The 11,045-nt window shown below is 34.9% G+C and overlaps 1 protein-coding gene across 1 annotated transcript in view; it reads left to right on the plus strand.

Moving 5' to 3' along the window:
* SH3BGRL (SH3 domain binding glutamate rich protein like) overlaps window positions 1-11,045 on the plus strand; it is a 67,609-nt gene that overhangs the window by 280 nt on the left and 56,284 nt on the right. The window lies entirely within an intron of this gene.

Below are 11,045 nucleotides of genomic sequence, written 5' to 3' on the forward strand. Positions count from 1 at the left end.
TGCTTTATGACGTTAGGGCCACGTTTCTTCTTTAAAGGAAAAAAGAAAGCTACCGAATTGTGGTAGATGAGAGATGGTGGTATTAGGGATAGATGAAAAAGTCAAGTAAAATTACACACTTGTGTGTTTCAAGAGTGGTTCATTTGACATATGTGTTCCAGGTGAGGGGCAGGAGTGTACATCTGTGAAGGATGTAAAGCATGCTCTAATTGATGACTATTGAGTGGAGGCCTACTGAGCTATTGTGATTATTTTCAGAGAGTAAGACTTCTGTAATTGGAGCTATTTTTGGGGTATTTAGGAGAAGGTGTTTAACTTCAGCCTAAAGGGTCTGTTAGAATAAGACAGAATGGGAGGGGAAGTCGGGATAATGATACAAAATTGTGGATTTAAAAAAAAAATTACATATTGTCTCTTATTTTGACTTTTCCTTCTCTTTCAAAAGATTTTACTTGTAACAGTTCCTAATTGCTTCAAATAAATTGAGAAATGGAAAGAGAACTAAAGAGTGGCTTCTTATATAGTGGTAGACTGGAATTGCTGTTTAGTCAAATGACAGAACATCCCCTCCCCCCTTCACATGCTCTTAATTTATAATAAAATTTTTTCAGCAGCTATGGGTAGCAAAAGGATCAATTCAGGTGAAAGCTGAGTGTTTAGCCAGGATACATGAAAGTGTCTCTGTTTTTAACAACTCAAGAGAAAAGCCAACAATGGCAAGAGCAGATGTGTGGGTTCAGGCTGTAGGATGTAGGAACCTCCTCCTTCTTCTGAGCTTTAGAGCAGCAGCTTTTCTGTTTTTGTTTTGTTTATTTACTTCCTAAGAGGGTTTCAAGTAGAATTGAAGGCTATATGAAATCATAAGAACCTTGACCCTTCAACTTTTCTCTGGCCACCATGTGTGGGTGTGTTTAAACAGTTTTGAAATAGAATACTTAACTTTAAATTTTTTTAGAGCGAGTTTAGGTTAAAAAAAGAAAACATTTTATATTGCTCTTGAACCTCACTTTTTGAGTTTCTTGCCTTATTTTCCGTATATATTAATTATGTTATTTCAAATTAATATTTGAGTTGCTCGGAGTCTCAAGTCCAATACAATGATTGTAAAATTTTAAAGACTAGCTTAATACCCTTAGTTAAACCCTTAATTAGATTGAGCTGATCAGGAAGTTAGTTTCACTTTGGGTGATAAGCAGTTTCAACACTGCTATTTATTCTTTGCCTTCTTGTGCTTCTACCACTCCCCCAGAAGCAGATTCAAGATGAAACTCATTTCAGCATTTCTGTTCAAGTTAAGAACTGTACCTCTTCTTTGTTAAGACGTAAGTTTCTAAGAGCCTCACAAATGGCTGCTGTCTCCTAGTATGTCCATTTTTTGACTCCATTTGTGAAAAGTATGAAAATAGGAAATATTTATGCTATTTGTGTTTTGTTTCAATTTTATGTTCTTATGTGTAATTAGAGATTTGTCTGTTGTTACAGTAATTATACTTCTGATGAACCTGCTATTAAAATTCTACTGCATATTGCCAAAATAAATCCTCGTTTTATTATAATCTTACAGTACTTTTGAATATTGCTAAAACAGCATAAACTGAGTGTACCTCAGAAAAAGATCCCGTATACCATAAATGGGGACACTTCAGTTTGCAATACTAAGGGTTTTCCTTTAAGATTGATGCCATGTTGTTTTTAAGACATGATTTAGAAATGTTGTGGCAAACATCATAATGGGAACCCAACAATTGCACAAAGTAAGATATTCCTATAAGTGACTAATTGTAGTTCTCTGAAGAACATTTAAGAGACAGTTTTTGGTTTTGGATTGGTAATCTCTGTTTTCTGACTCTAATAGTTGTCATAAAAATAACCAATATTAGATGTTTTATCAGGCAGGGTAGGATCCTTGAAAATTGAAAGACAATATTTACTTATTCTCTCATTTTTTCAAGATGCCCATTCCCTCATAGCCTGATTAAAGAAAAAGTTTTCAAACTTGTACTTAACTCTGCCCCAATATGGAGGAGTAGCACTTGCTTCTCAAAAGTTTAGGAATGAAAGCAAGTATGTTGATTTTTGCAGTGAATTTATTGATAGAAACAATAATAATGATAGTAAAAACATTTAAGTGTCAGGTACTATCTAATTTTTTTCTTGTCAATTTCTAGTCCTATGAATTAAGCACTATGATTATCTCTATTTTTAAGGTAAGGAAATGTAGGTTCAGAGATGTTAAAAAGCTTTCTCAAGGTCACACAACTAGTCACAGAGCTTGAATCTAATACTAGCTGTTTGATTCAAAGTAAATATGTGTTTAACCATCAAGAAAAACATCCTTTCAGTGATGCCTTATAGCTAGGAGGAATGAGGAGATAAATGTCAACATGAAATGAGAGGTATGGAAATGAGTAAGTCCTTAAATGGAATAATTGTCTGGGTATAAACATATAGGGTAATAAAAAAAGGAGCTCTTGTAAAAGGGGAAGATAGTTTGTCTAAAGGTGAATATCAGTAAGTGGGGTAAATGACTATTCACTCAAACCCACATGGATAGAGAAGATGTGTACTTTTGGAACTGGTCTTTCATAGGTCAAGGTATAAAAATTCAGGTCTTAATACCATTTCATTTTAGGGAAACCATTTAGTGGGAATGCAATTCCCAAGTTGTCTGTCTATAGGAAGTAATTTCTACCTATTCACAACTGCTCATGCATGTCTTGACCCACTGTAATGCAGTAGTATACAGCATGGTTTTCTTTCTTGAGATTGCAATACTCTTTAAGTTCATATTTAATGGAAAAAGAATTAGTAAGCAAAGAGCTTATATGGCTTAATAAATTTCAATAACTTTTTTCTGATTTTTCCCCAGCTTTATTGAAATATAATAGACAATTAGTTGCTCATATTTACAATGTACAATTCAATGAGTTTTTTCAATTATAGTTGGCATACAATAATATATTAGTTTCAGTCGTATACCATAGTGATTAGAGCTCAAGTGATCACCCCACTAAGTCTAGTACTCTTCATCCCCCTTACGTATTTATTACATCGTTGACTATTTTCCTTATGCTATACTTCATATCTCCATGACTATTTTCTTACAAAATATGGTTATATTTCTTAATTCCTTTGCCTTTTTTCTCCATATACCCGATCCCCCTCCTGTCTAGTAGCCCTCAAAATGTTCTCTGTATCTATGAGTTTGTTTCCATTTTTGTTGTAATTTTTTAAATTTTGTTCTGTATATTCTGCATGTACATGAAATCACGTGGTATTTGTCTTTCTCTATCAGACTTACTTCATTTAGCACTATGCCCACTAGGCCCATCAAGGCAATATCTTTTTCTATCCCCTTCTTTTTAGTCTGTGTGTGTCTTTTAATCTGAAGTGAGTCTCTTATAGTCAGCATATGTAGGGGTCTTCTTTTCATTCAGCCAACCTATCTTTTGGTTGGAGCATTTATTTCTTTTCCATTTGAGGTAGTTGTTGATAGATATGTAGCTATTACCATTTTTATTCATGATTTTGATACATATTTTATTTCTTCTTAAAAAAGTCCCTCCAACATTTCCTGTAATACTGGCTTGGTGTTGATGAATTCCTTTAGCTTATATCTGTCTAGGAAGCTCTTTATTTGTTCTTCGATTCTAAATAATAGCTTTGCTGGGTAAAGTATTCTTGGTTGTAGATCCTGGGTTTTCATCACTTTGAATATTTTGTGTCAAGCCCTCTGTCCTGCATAGTTCTTTTGAGAAATCAACTGCCAGTCTTATGGGTGCTCCCTTGTAGGTAACTCACTGCTTTTCTCTTGCTGCTTTAAAGAGTCTCTCTTTGTATTTAACCTTTGGCACTTTAATTATGATATATTTTGGTGTGGGCCTCTTTGGGTTCGTCTTTTCTGGGACTCTTTGAGCTTCCTCGGGTTGTATGTCTAGTTCCTTCACCATATGAGGGAAGTTTGCCATCATTATTTCTTCAAATAGCTTTTTCGGTTCTTGTTCTCCCTCTTCTCCTTCAGGTACCCCTATTACTCGGATGTTTTTGCACTTAATTTTGTCCTAAAGACTCCTTAAATTATTATTATAGTCTTGGCTTCTTTTTTCTTGCCATTCTGATTAGGTGTCCCTGGCCTTCCCCATTCTCTATATCGGTGGTTTGATCCTCTTCTTCATTCACTCTGTTAATTCCCTCTAATATACTCCTCATCTCACATAATATATTCTTTATTTCCGACTGGTTACCTTTTATAATTTCCATTTCCATTTTTATGGTTTTTCTTCTCCTTGTTAAAGTTCTCACTGAATTCATCTACAGTTCTCCTAAGTTCATTGAGCATCTTAACCAGTGTTTTGAACTCTATATCTGTTAGATTGCTTGACTCCATTATTCCTGGATCTCTGTTTTGTTCTCTCATATGGTTTCTGTTTCTTTGTATTCCCATTTGGGCTGCCTTTCTATGTCTGTTTCTATATACTAATGAAAGCTCTTAAGGCTCCCGATCTTATTAGCATGGCTATATTTAGTAGGTGTCCAGAGGCACAGTCCTGAGAGGGGTTCAACAGCAGCCCAAGTTTAGCCCCAACCTGTGTCCCTCTGGGGCCACCTGCTAAGATTCAGCAATCAATCCACAGATGCTGTGCTTAATAGTTGCCTCAAGAAGCCATTCCAGAAGCCAAGGTCAGCTGCCACCAGTATGGGTCTTGGAGCTTGCTTAGTAAATTGCACCAAGGACACAACTGGATATGGCTTGGGTAGGGTCCTGAGTTGGGGGAGGCAGAGTTTCAGGGAATCCTCTGGGCGGAGTGACCTGCGTTATCCAGTTTGATGATGCATCAGCTATGGCGGGGCTGAGTCTGCACACTGGGAGAAGATGGGCTCCACAGAGGAGCACTGGATACCGCCGGCACGTCTGTACAGAGTAAGTCTACCCTCGGCCCTCACTCCGACAACTCAGTGTCCCCCTATAAGTCCTTGGTGCCCCCAGTTCAGCCAAACCAGCACTCGTGCTCAGAGCAAACAGGTCCATCACCATGAAAGTCCGCTCTCAGACACGGCTCCTTTAAGAGGCGTCTGCAGCTGCTGGCTTGCTGCTGCAGCAGCCTCTGTCCCACTCAACTGCTCAAAACTGGACAGTCTCATGTCCTTGCTCCCTCCTACCTTCTCCCTTTGCAGGGTGATTTCTTATTTATCTCCCTAATTGTAGGGCTTGTTCATCTAGATTCCAGGTGACTGCTTGCTGTTTGCTGCATGTTTCTGTGACAACTTTGATGTGATCATAAGAGCAGATGAACGAAGCCTCTGTCATCTATGCCATTTTGCCTTCTTTCCTAAATTTCAATAATTTTTAACAAAAATCAACATTGGCCTTTGGTCCATATTACTGGAGTGATGATAGCTTGGTTTTAACTGGTTTGGGAGTTTTCTTCCCATACTTATTTCCTTCAGATTCATAGAGATCTCCATTTCATTGCCTCTGTGCATTCTAAGTGTGCTTGGTGTACAAATTTTAAGGCTGTGGTAGATAGATGATTTCTGAGGATTTCATTTATGGAATAAGTTTTGTAAAATGAACTCTTTTATAACAGCTAAAACATGAAATAGTTAAAGTTTGGATTGTCCATATAACAAATGAAATATATGTAATTTTCCTCTGTGTCATGATTCAGTGCACACATTATAAAAACAAGTGAATAAAATGAACGTTTGTGATAACCAATGCGTGAGTCGCTAGTCACAGTATTTTCCTCATTTGAATAATGTGGATATAAAACAACAAGCCACAGTTCTTTATCTATAAGATTCTCAAGTAATTGCATCTTAGATGACAGTATTTTTGCTGCTCTGTCTCTGTATTTATAAATTGAACCTTGATTTGATGTTTGCTTTGGTCTTTGCTGTAGCTTCCAAGGTTTATTTGAATGCTGTTAAAAGCTATTCCTAAAACACTTAGAAGAGCAAAATCAGAAACTGCCCATCAGATGACTATTTGGACGTGCATTTTGGATGCTCTGAACAGTGGAAAATAGGTAACTTTTACATGGCAAATGTAGGAACTCAAGATCAGTGACTTCAGCTTGCCCTCTATTTGATGACTGATTTCCTAAATTTCATAGCAACGATGGCAAAGCTTTTTGAATAGTTTGGCCCAGCTTAAAGAGGCTTGAGAAACACAGTTATCATTTATGATTCTTGGACTTTTAAAAAGGTACTCAAAAGTCAAATGGTTGTAAAGAAGAATTTATTGTTTAAGTGTAGTAAAGTATTCATAATCTGTTAGGAGAGAAAGATAAAATGAATTCATCTATAGCTCAAAGACTAGTTACCCTACTGAGGGGAAGAATTTTGATCAATAAACTTGAAGGTCAGTACTCCCCCTGGAGGATATGAAGCCTCAGACACAATCAGGTAGAGTGTACTAGATCTCTGTAGTTAATCTCTAAGTTCTTTTCAAAAATATATATTCATTTCTACTTTGAAGCCCACCAAGAGGCCTTTTAAACCCAGTACTTGATTACTTCCTCCAATCCAGACCAAGATTAAACAAACATACATTCAGAGAGAAGGGGCAACTCATTTATGATGGCTGTTTTTAGTAGCATGCGAGGCAAAGCTTTTTACATTTGGCCAATGGGGAAGAATTCTAAGAAAGGAATTATTTTTTAGCCGAGTCCCTCATATGTTGGCTTTATTAGTTTGTTTGTAGTTTTGTGGATTGCCGGAACATCAGATAAAAATTGAATATAAGTTTAAAAATATGATGACAAATTCAAAGACTGTATATTTAAAAGCATTCAGTATCAGTGCCGCAAGAATTTTTTGTTTTATTACTCTTTCATTAACACAACTAATCAAGATTTTCCTTAATAAAACTGTTTAACCAAGGGCACATTTTTAAATAGCCCTCGTTCCACATGTTGAACTTTTATGTTTTTGATTCTCTCCTAAAAAGTATCTTCGTGTGTCTATAGACCAACATAATTACAAGGTGGCTTTTTATGATTCTATAAATCTTCTAAATTCATCAGCAAGGCAGTACTACTCTAGTCTTTGAGTACTGTCCCTTTGGTTTAGTCCTTTCAGAAAATGAGACCCTATCAAAGAGTTGGAATGGAAGCAAATATTTTTGCTTAGGGGATCTCTAACATTGGGTCAAGACAAATAGAACTTCACCTTTTATACACCAAAAAATATTCATCTCATTAACAGTTATAACTGTCAAAGAATCTATCCACATAAGGACCACCTGTGAACTGTCCCAGAAAGATTGTAATCAATCAATTTTCTTTTAGTAAACACTCCAAAGAAAGAAATATACAACCTCCCTTAGTAATATGCTGCAGTACTACTTTCTATTACTTGTTGTCCGAGACTCTGGGACTAAGATTGTGGAAATTTGGTTGACCAATGAAGGGTTCCTTTTTTTTTTTTTTTTTTACCTCTTTTTGTGTTGTGAAGAGGGAGGTCAGATTTTTGAAACCATGGAAGCAATGGAAATAAAGCACTATATGATATGTAGAGATCTACCAGTTATCAATTCAACATATATTTCCTAAATACTGCTGATAAAATATTCAGCTCTGTGGGGAACAAATTCTTTGTCCTGAAAGAGCTCACAACCTGCTTTGTTTTGGAAAGCTTAAAATAGGTTTGATGGTTTTTTTTTTTTTTTCTCTTCTACCCCTTTTCTTTTTTAGGAAGCATGCTGGGTATTCTTCATGCCTATAGATCAGTACAGTCTAAGATCATGCCATAGGGATTATTCTCATATATTGGTAATTTCGTGAGACTTGTGGTTTATTGAATTTAAATTAATCTTAAAATCTGCATTTTAAACATTTAAAAATTCAATAATTCTCTGAAGCCCAAGTACTAGGCATTGTTCGTTTATGATAGTTGATGATATTAAGAAAATCATAGGGTATGGCTTATATAAGACCTAATGCAATACTTTTAGACATTTTCAATTTCCAAAATAATATTTTGTTGTAAAATTATGAATTATACTGCTTACTGTTGTAGAGAGAACACAGCTGTTTTATAACTCTGAATTGAAGGCTATGACTTCTTCATGTTGTTTAATAGGAATTTGTTTAGAATCTTTCCCATCATTAGTGTATAATTAACAAGGAAGCCCTGGATCGGGGAATGCAGACCTTAGGATAATAGGTTAATCTCTATGCTTTTTTCCTCTCTGTAAAATAGAAGAATTGACGTTATCCTTACTTCCTACAAGTGTTAGATTTTTAAAAATGTGTTTTATGGGAAGTGCTTTGAGATCCTTTGAAATAAAACAATATTCTCATTAGCAACCCAAAATAATTTGTTAAAACTGTTAAGGCAAAATGACCTTTCTATTTTTTTTTTTAATTAGAATTTTGTGTTTGTTTTTAGTAGTTCAAGATTAGGTTCCAAGAAACCTTGGGTCCTTGTTTTGTTTTGAAATACTAATACTGGCACAGAAGAGAGTACTACCTAGTATTTCTGTTCCACTGAAAATGAATTCTTCTCTTTAGGAGAAATATTGTGGACTCTGGTTTGTGTTCTCTCTTTCTGCTCTTCCTTTCTCTGTTTCTTTCCTATGCCCTTGTAAGAATAAGAATGCACAGTGATCGGCAATTAGTTGAATGTGATGTCTTATAACAAAGATGTTTCCCAGAGAAGATATATTTTAGACAGGAACAAAAGGTATTAAGAGAAGGTTAAACAGAACCTCCAACTCTGGAAAATAGGCTGATAATTCTGCTTGTGACATTCACATTTTCAAATTTGAGTTGTTACATATATAGATTTTTTTGTATATTATTGTGTTCTGGAAAAAGAATCCTGTGCTATTGAAAATGATCACATTCTTTTCATTGATAATCTTTTTCTTTTTGAAAGATTTCCTCCCCACAATCCATGTCTTCTGAATCTTTTAGTAGCTCTTATATTTACTTGTAAAATATTAAAAATCTACTCTCTTTGGCTATGTTTCAACTATTTCTGGAAAATTTGCATTAAATTTCACTCTCAACACCATCCTAAATTATGAACAAATTTTATGAAACCCTACTGTATATACCTCAAATATTACTTTTTAAAAGTATAATGTATGAATTAGGAAGACAAGTTAAGGCACAATGTACGTACTTAATTGAAAACCACATAGTTGGAGGCAAGACTGAGAGTGAATCAAGAATAGCTATTAGAAGGCATTATTTCAGGTCACAGTCTGTGAGATTAAGATTGTTTGTATTTACTAACTTCATTTTATACAAAAATCTTATTTTGAGCTTCACTTATGATTCCACTGCATTTTTCTTAAACTTGATTTTTTGACATAGTGTAATAAAAAGACCACTAATCATCTTTTGTTCAGTCATTTTTTCTTTTTTGTCAGTAGTCTGTTCCTTCTTTTACCTCAACTCTAGGATTGGGAACACAGATTTTTTTTTAATTAAGGAAACCATGAGGGGTGTGTTATTATAGTTTCTGCTTGGAGATTGCTGACTTAAAACTGGTTCAACTTCAGTCTTTTCTAAAGAATATAATGGATCTGAGAATGACCTGTCAAATGATCGCATAACTAAGTAAAGCTGAGGCTTCCTCATAAAAGCCTGAGGTAAGTTCTGGCACTCTCAATACCAATTCTATTAATTTTATATAATTAAGAGTAAGGAAACACTATGATCCTAGTTGGACTGTTTAACCAAAATTATGGGTCACTACCAATTAATGTAAGTAAAGTCAAGGACTTGGAAAGAAGAGTGCTGTACCTTTACCTAAGTGCGAGCAGTGAATTATTTTTTCTTCTGAAAACAAGTTTCTTTTTATTTATACACCTATGTTCAGCTCAGGGTTCTTTTGTATATTCTTGGGTGAAACCTGTGGATTTGTAAACATTAACCGAACGTTTTTTTCTATGGAAGATTTTTTTTTTCCCCATAATGAATGGGATTATGTTCATAATGTTAAACTTGATAAATATGAAGGCATGACTTAGGAATCTCAACATCCATTTGACAAGGTATATATTTCTGAGAACTACAGGCTAAATCTCAGCTGAATTAAATTGATACTTTATCTTTTATTGGGAGAAAAAGCAACCATTCACTCAATTGTCTCTGAATTTTTTCTCTCCTCAATCCATTTCACCGAGAATCCCCATATCAGCCTTCCTAAATATACTTTAATCTCCAGAAAACACCTGCAACAGTGTCTTTTTATAATCCAGTAAAACTTTGCATATTTTTATATCATTACATATTATATTGTAATTTCGTGAACTCCTTGGGCTCTGGGACTTTGTTTTGTTCATCTCTGTTGTATTCTCAGACTGTAGCACAGTGCTCAGTCCTCAGAAAGTATGTAATGAATACATTTTTATGGAATTAGTAGATGCATGAATGAATGCATGCATGAATAAAGCACTTGATTTATCCTAGACAATAGTACCTGTGAACTCATAGATTTAGTGTGCTTATTACCTATTTTTTCTATTACACATAAATGTGAACACATACAATTAAATAAACATTTTTATTTATGTACTAAAAGCCATCAGTGAAAAGCACTGCACCAGAGGAATGCTTTGGTCCAGACATCGAGACTTACTACTTCCTGCATGTGCCAGGTATATCCTAACCCCTGCGCCTTTGTTCCCAAGTGTTTCTTTTACCTGAGTTATCCTTCTCCTCCCATTCCACAGGCCTTGGTCTTATCCATTTTTTAACCCTTACTTGCTAATGAAGTCTTTCTTGGCTACTTTAGGTAGTTCTCTATACCCCTAAACTCATTTGGCACTTATTTTCTATATGTTTTTGAGGGATGCTAATCATATTGTCAGTTGTCTTTTGTGACTATGTTCTTTAATTTATTTATGTTTTATTTTATAAAGTTTATTGGGGTAAATTTATATAATACAATTATATAATTTTCAGGTGTACATTATAATTTGACATCTATATATTCTATTATGTGTTTACCACCCAAAGTCCAGTTTCCTTCAGCTACCATAATTTGATCCCCTTTACCCACTTCACTCCCCCCCACCCCCTATATTT

Source organism: Pteropus alecto, unplaced genomic scaffold (assembly GCF_000325575.1).
Source record: "Pteropus alecto unplaced genomic scaffold, ASM32557v1 scaffold403, whole genome shotgun sequence".
Classification (NCBI taxonomy): Eukaryota; Metazoa; Chordata; class Mammalia; order Chiroptera; family Pteropodidae; genus Pteropus; species Pteropus alecto.